The sequence below is a fragment of the Pelobates fuscus genome, chromosome 3 (genome assembly GCF_036172605.1).
Source record: "Pelobates fuscus isolate aPelFus1 chromosome 3, aPelFus1.pri, whole genome shotgun sequence".
Lineage (NCBI taxonomy): Eukaryota > Metazoa > Chordata > Amphibia > Anura > Pelobatidae > Pelobates > Pelobates fuscus.
Window position 1 is genome coordinate 54,028,747 of NC_086319.1, and position 16,138 is coordinate 54,044,884.

The following is a 16,138-nucleotide window of genomic DNA, read 5'->3' on the forward strand; positions in this document are numbered from 1 at the left end:
GAGATTTTTGTTCCAAATTGGGTATTGTGGCCTTAAATCTTCAGTTCACTTGTTAGTCCTCTACAAATCCCAGTTTAGGAGATAACAAGTATTGCATCCATTATCAGAGAGTAGATTTAGAAGATAGATATAAATGATTATTATCAATGTCCAATTGACCTTTCTTGCACTACTATCTATAAACATTTTGCATGTGGTTATGTTTTGAGATATTTTTAATGGATCTTTAATCCAAACAGTGTATTTATAACTTGTGTTTATTGTGTCTGCCAATTTCTGTACTCGGGATCAAATAGTCCTGTTTAGTGTTATGTACTGTGTCCAAGAATGCTGACTGCTGTTCTGGGACAAATCAAAATGTGGTTTTCAATTAGTAACAATGATAACAGCATACCATATGAATTCCACATTTCTTCTCTGCATTAATAAATTCCATTATCTGAAGGGTAAATAATCTTTGCTTACGATCGGACTAGTTAAATCTAGATTTCCGCATGGTGGAAAAACTTTGATTCAGCCGAATCACTTTGTCTGAAAATAACATTTATTCCGGATTGTCCAGTTAGGCGTCCATGTTGTGGTTGGGCTTGTCCTAATATCGTCCATGCAAAATATTCAGATGAATCAAAATGGAGTGAAAATGGGCCAATCAGTCTACTGCAAAATATAAACACATTATAAATATTTATATTATATACGAATTGTTTACATCTCAAGTGAGTAACCTACAGTGGAAAAGAGGAGCAGCAATTAAAAAAAATATAATTATATTTGCATGTTATATTTCTGTATTTATGAATAATATTTAATTATAGATTTATATTTTTTACTGCTCCTACTTTGTTTCCCTTTATTGGTCACTTTTCTCTTAATCTGTGAATAAAATCAACATTTAATGGCTGTCTCCTACCCATCAATCATCTCTTTTTTTTTTTGCACCAAGGATGGAACTCCGAATCACGCGAACAAGCTCATCCATCGTGCAAGTAATTTGTTTGGCTATACACTGATCAGCTACAACATTCCCTGACAGGTGAATTATATCGTTACAATGGCACCTGTCAAGGGATTATATATATTAGGCAGCAAGTGAACAATCAGTTCTTGAATTTCATGCATTGGAAGCAGGAAAAATGGGCAAGCGAAAAGATCGACAATTGCCAAATAGTGATCACAAGATGACAAGATCAGAGCATCTCCTAAACAGCAAGTCTTGTGGGGTGTTCCCAGTATGCATTGGTTAGAACCTACCAAAAGTGGTGTATGTATAAACCGGAGTCAGAACCGGAGTCAGGGTCATGGGCACCCAAGGCCCATAGGGAGCAACCGGTAACCTGCCTGGTCCGATCACAGATAATGGCTACTGTAGTTCACATTGCTCAAAATCCTTGCTGGTGAAGATAGAAAGATGTCAGAACACACAGTGCATGGCCGTTTGGTGCGTAGACACAGACTGGTCAGAGTGCCAATGAAGACCCCTGTCCACCACTGAAAGCACCTCCAATGAAGACGTGAGTGTCAGAAATGGACCATGGGACAATGGTAGAAGGTTTCCTGGTTTGCTGAATCACATTTTCTTTTAGATCAGGTGGATGGTAGGGTACATGTGTGTAGTTTATCTGGGGAAGAGATGGCAGCAGGATACACTATGGGAAGAAGGCAGGCCAGTGGAGGCAGTGTTATGCTCTGTGCAATGTTCTGCTGGGAAACCTTGGGTCCTGGCATTCATGCGAATGTTACTTCCACATGCACTACTTACTTAGAGATTGTTGCATGTCACGTACACTACTTCATGGCAATGGCCACTTTCAGTATGATCATGCACCCGGCCACACTGCAACATTTTTTTAGGGAATAGTTTGAGGAACCTGACAAAGAGTTCAGTGGCTAGGACTTCATGGACAGAAACAAAAGTAGTGGTTGTTGTTCAGGTCATAAAGAAGTCTTCTTCCGGTTCGCTACCAGTTTTGTCTTTGTTGCGATTTTTGGTTCTTCGGCGTTTGGAATCCAAAATTTGGCGTCACACGATTCATGTTTTAGAAGAGAAGATTATTATTGCTTATGCTCTCTCATTTCCAGTGGCAGCTTTTTCTGGAGGTTACCCCAGAGGCGGATGTGTTCTGAGCACTTATGGAGCCTTGTTTCAAGCATTTGATGCCACTGGTTCTGGATTCTGTGTCCCCATCTACCTGGGGAAGATTGAAGGTGAAACATTGGCATGAGTGGTTTCAGATGTCCCAAGGTGAGTCCAGTTTTGGTGATGGTTAGGGTAGAGTGGCGTCCACATTTTTCTTTTTACCTGGTTTGCATTCTAAGGGGTTGTTGGCATCCATAGTGTATCGAAGGTTTGATGTGCTCAAATTTTTGCTTTGGTCTTTAGGTTGAGAGGATTTTTCCAAGTCATTTTTGATTCGCCACATAGTCCAGGGTTGGAGCAGGTTGGAGCCGGAGGTGTATGTCTGACTCTAGGTGCACGGTTTATTTTTGGTTTATTTTTCCTCCAACAAGTTTGTATTTTCGTATTGCTTTTTCAATAGGGGGAGTTTGTGTTTGCTAATAAGGGTGTAGATTCTCCTTTCTGTTATTTGGATGCTTCCCTACATTTCAGAGACGATTCACATTTGAAATAAGTATTCTAAGACTGATTGTGTTGGTAGAGGGATGGAGGTGGTTAATCGGGAAGTGGATAATTCATTAAATTTAGTTTGTAAATTAGAGTTTTTTCTTCATGGCGATAGCTCCCCTCTCACTAAATATTAGTTTATTGAGGTTTTGTGTGTCTGCTTGCACAAGCTGGGAATGGAAGACAAATCTTTTGCTGCCCACTTTTTTCGTATAGGGTCTGCAATGGCGTCGCATGGTTTAGGACTGTCAGGAGAGCAGTTGCTAGGATAGGTAGGTGGGAGTCTGTTACGTCCTGCTCTGTTCTGTGGAGATATCTGGCCTTGGCTTCTAGTATCCAGTACTCTTGTTACAATTCTTGTTTAGTTTTTTCTGGGTTCATTTCTGGGTTCATTCCTGTAATCCATCCCTGGGATTCCCAGTCTCCAGGTTTCATTTAAATGTTTGTTTTATGTTGCCACACCCATTTGTTTTCCTTCATTCACTCTGTTTCAGTGTTCCTTCAGGCAGCTCCTCCTTTCTTGCAGGTAAGTGCTATATATGTCTTTTGGTTGTTTTAGTATACATTAGGCAGTGTATGACCTGCCATATATGGGGTACATTGGCGTTGTTGGCAGGCTTATGCTATGTATGATCATATAGTGTGACTAAATCCCCATGATTTCCATATGTAGTACTTAGTTATTTCTCCTCTTATTTTGCCTATGTTATCTTGTCTTGTTTTACTTTGTATACCCAGTCCATGTACAGTCCTGTCCAGTCTTTCCCATGTTATGTTCATGTTTTCCTCATGTCTTGTGTATATGTTCTGGGTTTAGCTTACTATCCTTCTCTGGTTCTGGGTTCTCCTAGTTTTGTCTTGTTTCCTTGTTTGGTGCCTATCTCTAGTCTTGCTTTGTTTCTAGTACTGGATACAATCTTGCTGCAGAGCCTCCCTATTCAGCTCCTGGGAGGTCTGCTTAATTTCTAAGCTCCTAGTTCCTAGTATCCGCTTAAGCGGATTCAGGGTCTTGGTATGTGGCTGCACAAACGCTGGTGCTCAACACCAGGGGGTGTGCGGTTATCCTGCACCAGACCCTGCTAATCCACTTCCACACTGTGACTCCTACTCTGAACATCAGGCATACTGGGTCCTGGTCCTGCACCGCCGCCCGGACGCTGTCCGGGTCCCGGGCACCGGACCGCCACCCTGACAGAGTCAAATTGAATGTTATTGTATGTTCATTCTCATTTTTTTTTTATATCTTTCAGGTGTTCATCCAGTGATGGTTTGGTTTCTGGGGCATTCTTATATTTATTGAGTCAGCCGCTATGCAGAGGTCCGCAATTGTGGTAAGAATGTGGGATTCCCTCTCCATGTTGCCCGTCTATGTTGTTGTGGTATTCGTGAACTTCCTAGGCTTTGCACTTTGTGGCTCATAGTTTGCAGCCCTCTTATTTTAGATGTTCATGCAGGGGATAATGATCTGGGTTATCTTTGGACAATTGATTTGCTTAGGAGCATTAAGCAGGATCTCACATTCTGCTTTGCGCTATTCTCTCAGGTTCCATTGGTATGGTTTGAGATGGTTCCCCACACGGGTTGGGCATCTGTGAGTAATCCAAGAGCACTAGAGGGATCTAGGTGTAAATTGAATTACGGGGTATCTCAGTTTGTACGTCTGCAGAGTAGTGGTGCAGCATTTGGAGTTTGAAAGGGATAACAGTGTCCTGGGGAAGGATGGTGTACATATGAGTGAAATTGGGCTTGACATTTTTATCACAGGTCTACAATCGGGGATTGAGCAAGTGCTGTTTGGGAAGGGGGGCATAGCCTGCGCCTAGATTAGACAGGTAGCTCAAGACTGAGCATTGGGAGAGGGGGTTCCCGATGAAATATAGAGCACTTACCTTGTCAATTCTCCACAACTGTCTTCACGTTAGTAAATAAACCACAATATATACAGTTAAACTGTTGCTTAAAAGGGAGTATTGCCACCAAATCCACTACAACCTGGCCCAGTCCCATGGTAAATAGTCAAAGCATTTTTGAACAGCTTTACACTTATCCCAGTCCCACACAGGCACCTTTGTTCTGGCTGCTTCTTCGGATTTATTAATTTTATCCTTTTCTAGACAGAATTAATTTGCTAATGTTGTCAGCCAATTAATCACATCCAAAACCAGGCAGACGTAGAGAATTTCGCTCTACTGATATCTGAAGAGGTGGAACCCAGTTAAGTATTAAACCATTTCAAAACAGTTTTACTACTTGCTGTGGGACAGCTCCAGGGGACTCCTGGCACCATAACAGAAACAGTGTGCTGTAGTGGTTATGGTGCATGGAGTGTTCTTTAAAAGCCAATTATATACCACAATTATGTAATTTATTACTACTTCATTGTCATCACCCGGGACCAATACATTGCAAATGGATGGGAAGGTCTCTGACAGCAGTAAGTAGTGCACTTCATTTCAATCAGTCTTCCTGTTTGAACAGTTGGGATTGCAAGAAACATAATTGAATCCAGAGAGACAAGGACAAATTCCTAGACGAAGCAGGCAGCCATACACATGTTTGAAGTGTAGTTGTTTTACAACCACAAGTCATGTTCAATTAGTGATTCACAGAGAGTTTTATTTTCATACCAAACACAGTACAAAAATAAAGTAGACAAGGCTCCTTGAATAACATTGACAGAAATCACCAATTACTACGTTAAATATTATTTTGTCATTTAATTGCTTTGCCGAGGATAAATGCTCTTAATATGAATAAAATTTGTTGGTTACTTTTTCCTATACCGCAACATTTCCTGTATTATATAATGAGGTCAGATTGCGCTGTGCACCTCTGTTTTGTGAAGTTGAAGCCTGTTTAAATGCAAGATAGTCGTAGGATGTGTAATTTAAATTGGAACCTCAATAACATAGGCAGAGTTATTTACTGAAATATGAGTTAAAAAGTGAATTGAAAGTCAATTTGAATTTTTAGGCAGAAATTGCAGAATTGGAAAAATTGTTCGTCAGCTATTTTTAAACTTCAGTTTTTGTAGACTAAATTTAAAATTAACTTTTAATACACTTTAAAATATCAAAAATTCACAATTTACCCCGCTTATACACTAAAGTGAGTCGTGCAGAGAATTTCAAATTTAAATGAAAATATCATGTGTAATTATCACCATGCAGTGTATTATATATTGAAACATCAATATGGGGGATCTTGCAGGGGATTTCCAAGGTAACCTTAGACTTTAGAAAGAGTAATGGGCTGCTGTAAAACAATCCACAAGGCGTAGGGCTAAAGCCCTCTGAACCAGTATCGGACTGACAACTCACTGGGCCTCCAGGCAATAGGAGATTAAGGACCCCCTTGCTGGTCCCAAGATTTTTGCTACACAGGAGAGAATGCATTTCAATGCCCCAACCCCACTCCTCACACCCTTCTCCACCATGTTTGTTCGGCTCTCACACAGATATTGCACGGCTGCCCAATACCCAGAATGGCTGTAAGAGAACTGCACAGTTATGACTCCAATATCTGCAGAAACCCCAAAAAGGGCTGGGTTTACTCCAACTTAATGGGTTTACATCAACCAAAAACAGTGTTTTAATAAAATGAAAGAAATAAAGCAAAATAAATGACATGCTTGGACTGCATTTGCTGGTTGGTCGATAAAGCGTGTTGTGCAGTGTGTGGAGGATGCCTGTGGTGTTGTATGTGTTTGAGGACTGCTTGTAGGATTGCATTTGTTTAGAAGAGGCTGTTTGTAGTGTAGTGTGTGTGTAAAGGTATCTATTTGTAGTGTACAATGTGTGGGTATAGGCTGTATTTTGTGTCTAAGAGTTTTAGCGATTGTGTGTGTCTAGGGGCTGTAGCATGTATTTGAGTGAGAGTTAAGACTGTAGTGTGTTTATGTGTATAGGGGTTGCATTGTGTGTGTGTGCGCGTGTACATTAAGAGATAGTGTGTATGCTTATAGGGTCTGTAGTGTCTATGTGTGTAAATAAGGGATGTAGTGAAGTGTGTATGTGTGGGTGGGTGTGTGTAATGTGTGGGAATATGGAGTATATTGTGTGTGTAAAGTGGATATAGTGTGTGTGCATAGGGGGTGTAGCGTGTGCATATGTATATGGTATATAATGTGTGTCAGGGCATAGTGTGTGTATAGTGGGCTATTTGTGTGTCTGTGTGTACATGTTTAATGTGAGGTGTAGTGTATAGGGGTTTTATTAATGTAATAATTATTTTAAAAAAACATTCATTCCCTTCTCACTGTTGTTACCTGGCAGAGTGGGAGAACATTCCATTTCCTGGTGGTCCGGCATGCTGGGTAATGCTTGAACTCCTGGTGTGAGGCCCTCAGTCTGTGAAAATATCAGCAATGCTATAACCAAACATACGGCTACTATAGCAGTTTAAAGGATAGTGGATAGTCCAGAGAGATGTGATCATTCTTGGGTCAGCACCTGGATACACTGAAAAGGAACCAGAATACATATCAGTAACAGTTAACCTTGGCACTGATGGTGCACTTTGATTTATTTTTTATTTGGCTGCGCTATGTTTGGCAAGCGTTCTCAGTAGGGTTCAACATAGTTAAAGTTGCTAGATCTCCGATGACATGTACAAGTATGGCCTGCACATGCAGTGGACTATTACAAGGGTGCTGCTAGATCTTATTAAACATACAATTGTGGTAAACTGAAAACTGAATTGCAAAAAATGTAGTCAATAAAAGTGCTAATTAAGCAAAATCCTCACAGTTTAGCTATTTTAGCCAAATCAGAAATTCTAAGTCAACTATGCTTCCCGTTTAACTACTTTGGCGTTGGATTTTAAATTCACATTGAATACACAACATTTCTCACATTAGTAAATAATAAGTAAATAAACAAATAAATAACAAAGCCTGAATCGCATTATTATTTTCTGATTGATTCATTCCCCCAAGTATTTAGTTGTATTGTAAAAAATAATGTCTGCATTTTTTAACGCATGAGCTCCTCCAGATATTGATAATTCCTCAAGTAAAATTTCCTAGGCAAAAGGAGCCTCTTACTTCTTCAAACAGCATGCCAGGAAAGAAAAAAAAAAAAGGGTGAAATATTATGTGAATAAATCCAGGAAGTGGTGTGTGCCAACTTCTCTGCCAAGCTGTTGAGTGTAATAAAAGCAAAAAAAAAAAAAAAAAACATCAAAGCTTTAAATGTTGCTTTATTCCTAATATAAGCTGTAAAGAATCGCTTGCACTCAGAAAAATCTATATACATTGTTATGTTCACTTGTGTTACTAGACATTTCACGTGCAGTATAAGGGCATTTCCCAGTGCAATGCTGCCCTCTACTGGTTTAATATATAAATGCAGACAGTGATGTAATTTACATAGCAAAATATTTGGGGGGATTTGTTATGGGTTTTCCCCCCCTATTTTGAACAAACCAACATATTGTGCAGCACTGTACACCATGTAAGCAAGTAATTGTAATAAAATAATCTTGGTTTACAAGAGTGAAATGGCCCGATTTCTTTCTAAAATTCTGTTCATGTGATGAGCATCTGGGCGGGTGGACTAGTAAGTGTACTTACTCAATATAAACTATTTATAAAAATATATGACCTATCGTATATAGAGGATAATAGGGTGAAGGTGGGAGGTCACATAGGGAGAGATTTGTCAATGGATTGATCACATCTATTTTCTGCTAATTTCCAGAGCAATTTATGAAATCTGTCAGATTTGTTCACCTGTTGCTCATTTTTTGCCCTCTCTCTTAATTTTTTAATACAAGCGAGTTTTTTTTTTTTAATTGTATTTTATTAATATGCCACAATGTAATACAGTAGGACATGCACAGAAAAGCGTCACATTTTAACAGCTAGCAAGTTTCATACCAATGCTCTTTCATAGAAAAACATAAACAAATCATCAAACCAGGAGTATACCTTGTGAGTGTGTGGCACCGATATGCCTAACTGGCACAGCAACCCAGCCATTGATACCCATAGTGGTCAGATATCTGAGCAGCTCCCCCATATATGAAGCATCATGCTCTTTTGACCCTTACACCTCCATCATTGGTTAGATGTGGCTTTGTAAATTCTTCCTAGCCATTTTAGAGTAAGGTACTACCACCGGTACATGAGTTTACGATGTGCCTCTATACAAGTATAGCACTTGGTGACACCTCGTAAGGCATTGATTAGTTGGGTCCACCTTTTGGATGTCAGGCTCACCCCATTCTCCTTTTCCCATTGGGCAATATAGGGGAGAAAACAGTCCTGAGATGTGGGCAAAGTAACCTTATAACACCTTACACAATGAGAGTAACAATTTAGACTGAACCGGTGTCTGATGGCAGGCCACAAAGACCTTTTTAATGTCACCCTGATGTAACGACTCCAAGTCCCAAGTCAACTGAACCGTTTTTAAAAGTATGCTTTTCATTTGCCGATACATAAAAATAAAGCTAGACAGTAGGTCATATTGTTTTCACAAGTCTGGGGAAGGCTTGAGGGAACTTACTGACAAAAACTGAGAAATCTTCCTTTTCCCAATTGGCTATTGATTACTTATATGCTTTTGAATCCAGATAATGGAGCTATGGGTTTGAATTTACCCGGGCTCCCCGACTCCCTAGTTACACCGTCCCAGACCCATAGAGATGTTTTAGAGGTTGGGAGAAGACCTTTCCCCTGCTCAGAGGTGGTGGTTATGTGTGATATTTGGGACTGTTCCATGTGCACCCAACGAAGGCTATTCAGGGGAGAATGTAGCTGAATGACCTGAGCTAATAACGCTGATTTATAATATTCCCAAATCATGGGGTAGTCCAATGAATATATGCAATTTTGTAGGTAATGGATTAGTGACTTTTCCGCCATCATCCGTTGTTAAAAGTGGCAGAGTTTTCCTGCATTTCTAAATTTGGAGGTCTTCTGAAATGGAAATTCCTGCAAAACCTGCAAAACCTAGTCTCTTTTCAGCTATGTAACTATATATATATATATAGGGCCTAGGCAGGATTTGTTTCTGTACAGGGCACCTCGTTTTGGGTAAAGTTTTGAAGTTTTGAAGAGATTTTTTTTCAATGTAAAGGCCAAAGGATAGATTGTGGTCTAGCGACATACAGGGCCGGCACGTCCATAAGGCGACATAAGCGGCCGCCAGAGGAGGGGGGCGCAAAATCCGAATCCCCTGCCTCTGGCTGGAGAATCAGATTTTTAATCTCACCTCTCTCCCTGCAGCCAGCACACAGCAGGAGCAGGGCAGTGAAGTCAGCCGTCCTCCTCTGACGATGTCAGAAGGGGGCGGGACTTCTACTGCTCCCAGACTCCCCAGCGGTCCTGACTGCAGCTCCAGCCTCCAGTGTAGCCCGTCCCAGCCGACCACTAGGGGTAAGGTTTATGTTTGTTTATTTTTAGTTTTTTTTGCAGTCTCTACTGCCCCTGCCCCCACTATACTACCCCTGCCCCCACTATACTACTCTGCCCCCACCATACTGCCCCTGCCACCACCATACTGCCCCTGCCCCCACCATACTTCCCCTGCCCCCACCATACTGCCCCTGCCCCCACCATACTACCCCTACCCCCACTATACACTATACTGCCCCTGCCCCCACTATACACGATACTGCCCCTGCCCCCACCATACTGCCCCTGCCCCCACCATACTGCCCCTGCTCCCACTATACTCCCCCTGCCCCCACTATACTGCCCCCACTATACTACCCCTGCCCCCACCATACACTATACTGCCCCTGCCCCCACCATACTGCCCCTGCCCCCACCATACTGCCCCTGCCCCCACTATACACTATACTGTCCCTGCCCCCACCATACTGCCCCTGCCCCCACCATACTGCCCCTGCCCCCACTATACTCCCCCTGCCCCCACTATACTCCCCCTGCCCCCACCATAGTGCCCCTGCCCCCTCTACTGCCCCATGTGCCCCTCTACAGCACTTCTATTTCCCTCTATAGCCCCTGCCCACCATACCACCCCACCTTTATAGCCCCTGCCCCTCTATGTCCCTCTATAGCCCCTGCCCCCACCATACTGCCCCTGCCCCCTCTATAACCCCTGCCCCACCATACTGCCCCTGCCCCCTCTATAGCCCCTGCCTCACCATACTACCCCTGCCCCCTCTACAGCCCCTCTATGCGTCTGCCCCACTATACTGCCCATGCCCCCTCTATAGCCCTGCCCCACCATACTACCCCTGCCCCCTCTACAGCCACTCTATGCCCCTGCCTCCTCTATAGCCCCTGCCCCACCATACTGCCCCTGCCCCCTCTATAGCCCCTGCCCCACCATACTACCCCTGCCCCCTCTACAGCCCCTGCCCCATCATACTACCCCTGCCCCTTAACAGCCCCTCTATAGCCTCTGTCCCCACCATACTGCCCAGCCCCCCTCTACTGCCCCATGTGCCCCTCTCCAGCACTTCTACTTCCCTCTATAGCCCCTGCCCCACCATTCTGCCCATGCCCCCTCTACGTCCCTCTATAGCGCCTGCCCCCACCATACTGCCCCATGTGCCCCTCTACAGCACCTCTATAGCCCCTGCCCCCACCATACTGACCCTGTCCTCCTCTACTGCCCCATGTGCCACTCTACAGAACCTCTATTTCCCTCCATAACCCCTGCCCCACCATACTGCCCCTCTACAGTCCCTCTATTTCCATCTACAGCCCCTGCCCTGTCTACAGCCCCTCTATTTGCCTCTAAAGCCTCTACCCCACTATACTGCCCATGCGCCCCCTATACAACCCATGCTCCCCCTCTACAGCCCCTGTCCCCACTATACTGCCCATGTCCCCCTCTATTGCTTCTGTGACCCCCTCTTTATCCCCTGTACCTCCTCTATTTCCCTCTACAGACCCTGCCACCTGCCTCTGCCCCCCTTTTACACGCCTCTACTGCCCCTGTCTCCCCCCTCTACTTCCCCTACCCCCTATACAGCCCCTGTTCCCCCCCGTTCCCCCCTCTACTTCCCATTTACCCCCACCATACTGTTCCTGTGACACCACTTTATTGCCTCAGTGTCCCTCGTTACAGCCCGTGCCCACACCATACTGCCCCTGTGTCCCCCTCTACTGCCCATTTCCAACCACATTGCCCCTTTGCTTCCACCACAGCCCCTATACTCCCTTCTACTCCCTTACTTCACATCCCTTCCACTCCCTTTTACACCCCATAACTCCAGTACAGCCCCTATTCCCTTACTACAGTCCTTACCCCCATTACAGCCCCTCTCCCTCAATTGCTGCCCATATCCCCCACACTACAGCCCATGTTCCCACTTGCAGCCATCAACCTACTTCAGTCCCTAACCCCCACTACATTTACTAAGCCCCCAATTACAGCCCCTAACTCTCAACTACAGCCCCTGTCCCCCTACTACAGCCCCTAACTACTCAATTGTAGCCCCTAACTCTCAACTACAGCCCCTGTCCCCCTACCACAGCCCCTAACTCCCACTAAAACTCACTACCAGTCCCCCCACCCAAGAATAGGTTCTGGATCTCATGTGTGAATGTATGAATGTCCATGTATGAATGTCCTCATGCAGAGCGTGGAAGGAAGGACGATGCAGGAAGCGCCTCCAGTGGCTATCTGGGAGACAACCACTGAAGGCACACTTACTTCTGAAATGTTAACATTGCAGTTACTATGGAACTGCAATGTTTAACATTTCAGCACTAAGGGCAATAAGGACACCGCACCCAGACCACTTCAATAAGCTGAGGTGGTCTGGGTGCCTATAGTGTCCCTTTAGAACTACCATTCCAATTAACTCCATGAAGGATCTATCAAAGTGATGGGAAAAGTGATGGTTACATTCTGGGTTTGTTTGTTTTGTTAAAGGGATCCTATAGTGCCAGGAAAACAAATCCCTTCAGCTATTTACCTGAATCCAGTGCCGATGTCCCTCTGCGCTGGGTCAAGCTCCACCTACACTCCTCACTTGCCGACGTCAGCCGACAGGGGAGACCTAATGCACATAGCATGAAACTGCTATGTTTATAGCTGCAGGGTTAACCCTAGATGGACCTGGGACCCAGACCACTTCATTGAGCTGCAGTGGTCTGGGTGCCTATAGTGGTCCTTTAATTTTCTCATTGTCTCATGTACGGAAGTTTTCCAGCAGAGGAGTCTTGGGCGATTTTATTGTAACATAGGGAGAGTGGATTCATGGTGCATTTTCTTGTGAGCAGTGTTTTTTCAAGAGGAGAAATCATTGCAGTCTTGATTGCGTTCAGACCCTGAGACTGTAGGGTATTTTTAATGAGGAGATATGTAAATATTTTTGCTGAGGGTAGCTGGCAGGATGAGACTGGGTTCATGAATGTGTTGTTTTCCTGAGTGTAATTGATGTGTCAGAATATGAGATGTCCAGTTTGCTAGGGATAGGTTTGGAGTGAGCATCTTCAGAGTGGACAAAGGAGCTAGGCTTAGTGGGTGTTTTTTTTTTTTTGTTTGTTTTTTTTTTTTTTTAATCAGTGGCAGATGCTTAGATTGCCACATAGTGAGAGCATGCCTTGTTGTGGTCAACATTTCAGGCAACTGTGCTATATTTTCTTTCTGGATCCATAAGAGTTCTTTAGTATTGTACGGGCGAATGTAAGATTTTTCCAGGTAGGCTCACAATGCCTGTTTCGTGCTGCATACTAGTGCTTTTGTTTGGACTTTTGAGGCTGCTGCGTTATATCTTTTAATGATACCCTGGAACGCATAACAATCCGGAGGGGTTGCCATATAGATGAGTGCTGAGCTGACTCAGGGCAGGCCTTAGGCCATTAAGTGCCCTGTGCGAAAAGTCTTCATGGTGCCCCCCTCCCCCCACCAAGTTGCCTGTGTACAGTCACACACACAGGCACAAGCAGACAGTCACACAAACAGTTACAGGCAGACAGTCACACACACGCTCAGTTACAGGCAGACAGTCACACACACACACACGCACAGTCACACACAGGCACAGTCACACACACAGGCAGGCAGAGAGTCACACACACAGACACAAACACACACACAGGCAGACAGTCACACACAGGGAGGCAGTCACACACACAGACAGACAGTCACACACACAGGCAGGCAGTCACACACACAGGCAGGGCTGGACTGGGCATACAAAGCAGCCCTGGAAAAAAAATCTATGCCAGCCCAGCAGCACAGCGTGGGGAAAAAAAAGACATACACACACCATGACAGACACACACAATGACACCCACACCATGACAAAGATACACACACACCATGACACATACAGACACACACACACCACGACACAGACAGACACACACACATTGACACATAATACAGCTACCTGTGGGTGACCATATGAAAATAAAAATATAGAGTCACAGCGTGTTACCCAAATAGATACCAAAACACTCAAAACACCCGTGTGGTAACCTCTCTATCCACACTAAAAATCACAAAATAATATACATACAATGGGTGGAATAGTTCGGTGCAGGGTAAAAGACGATGGTATGGAGACAAATGGAATAACTGTGGAAATAAAATAGTGTACAAGCACCTAGTGCAATATCATACAGTACAAGTAAAAACAACGTAAACTGTGTGATTTAGTACTCACAAGGAGGGAGCCAATTGGAAATGGCTCAATCCAGACGCCTGTGGGATAGTTAGGAGGGATCCCACTCCCTTCCAAAGTGCAAATAGTGCTTCACCGGTTTCAAGGAGGAATGTCCACACCAACAAAATGTTAGGGACTAAATCCTTTTAATGAAGATGAATAAAATGCAGGTAGTAATGTATAATACAAACAAAAAAAAAAAAACTCAATAAAATCCACTAAGATTGTGGTAATATATAAAAGTCCTCTGTGGGGGTAAAAAACTTGTGGGTGACCGGCCAGGGAGTCGTGCAGGGCAAACAGCTGGGACAGGTGTGCTGGCGGCCGCAGGAGAAAGCTGGCTCTTCTGGAGGCAGCAGGGGGGAGCTAGCTGTGGTGTCTCTGCTCCCTAGCGTGCAGCTTAATGAGACTCCGTTCTTATTAAGTAGCGCGCGAGGGCGGGGGAGCACAGACAGAACAGCCAGCTCCGCCTGCAACACCCCCCTGTTTGCCTGTTGCTGCAGATGTGGATTTCTACCCCTGTCACGCTCAGCCAGGGAACACAGTCTGACTCATTAACAGACAAACCTGTTTACAAGTCAAAATAAAGTGTTTGTAGCGGAGAGCTGATTCCCACAGCTATTCTCCACTTACGATCTTAGTGAGGCTCAGGAACAAGTCAATAGTAAATCCACAAGCAGAGTTTCCAGCAGGTAAAAGGTACAGCAATATCCCCACAGCAATCCCAATAACTGGACGACACACAGTTTCAGGAGTAGAACTGACTATCGTTTATTCCAGGGTTCCTTATAAAGCATGCTCCCATGCAAGGGAGGGATTCACATTAATTAGGACAGTAACCAATACAGTGCTTGTTACCTCCCACACATCTCCTCCCCTCAGAGTGACTCATAATCCTCTTAACTTATACAATATTTTACCCCAAACATGGATATACCCCTAAACCAACACATAAGCTAAATATTAGGGTACCGCTAGGTAGCCCTGATCTGGGTGACTATCATATCCGAAATTCACCCAGATCGGACCAGTGGTTCGGTAGTTAGGTGGAGGGTGAAGTTTGACCGACCGCACACGAGGTGGTATCCGAAAAGGGTTCCATGTGTTTGGGCCCTGCGGTCGGTCTCCGTTCGGCAGTTAAATCATACATTTATATTTGCCATCCACACTTCAATTCACCTAGATATTGGTTCCCTCATTCGGTACTTTGTTTCTACCGAATGGGGATTCGTTAGGACTCTCCGTTCGGCAGTTACGGAGCTCTGGAGGTCTCAGCGGTGTTCGGTTGTTTGAGTGTCCGATTTGAGTTCCAGACACTCGACGACCAAACACCGCTGAGATTTTCATGCGTAAGATGGCCGCCGCCACGTGTACGCATACCGAATGGCGGCCACCCAGATACAATCCTAACGAGCTTGTTAACTTGCGGTTTAGACAGAATGCGAACCTTAATGGCCAATACACTTCTCTCTGGGGTGGTCCCTCAGTTCGGTAGTTTCCACATGCATCTTGTACGGACGGAAACTACCGAATAGCATACGATTATTACATGGAATATAACAAATGGGAAAATAGACACAGGCAGAATATACTGAACACAGTTACACAGGCATTTTACAGGACAGGCTTACTGCATTCCGCTACAGTGTTTATTTTCTCTAAGTAAAAAAAACAAACATGTTTTTTAATTACTAGTTACAGCTTTATGTATAAAATGGCAAGTGTTAGGCATTATGACGATCTCAACGAGGATGAGGAAACACGGAAAATGGAAAGTGTAAATTATGTTGAATTTTACAAAAAATACAGGTATAGGAAAGATTACAAATAAATGTAACATTAATGAGATTTGTGGGAGTTACACATACTCAAGCAGCCACAGATCAGTGTAATTCTCACTAATCTTTTACACACCTG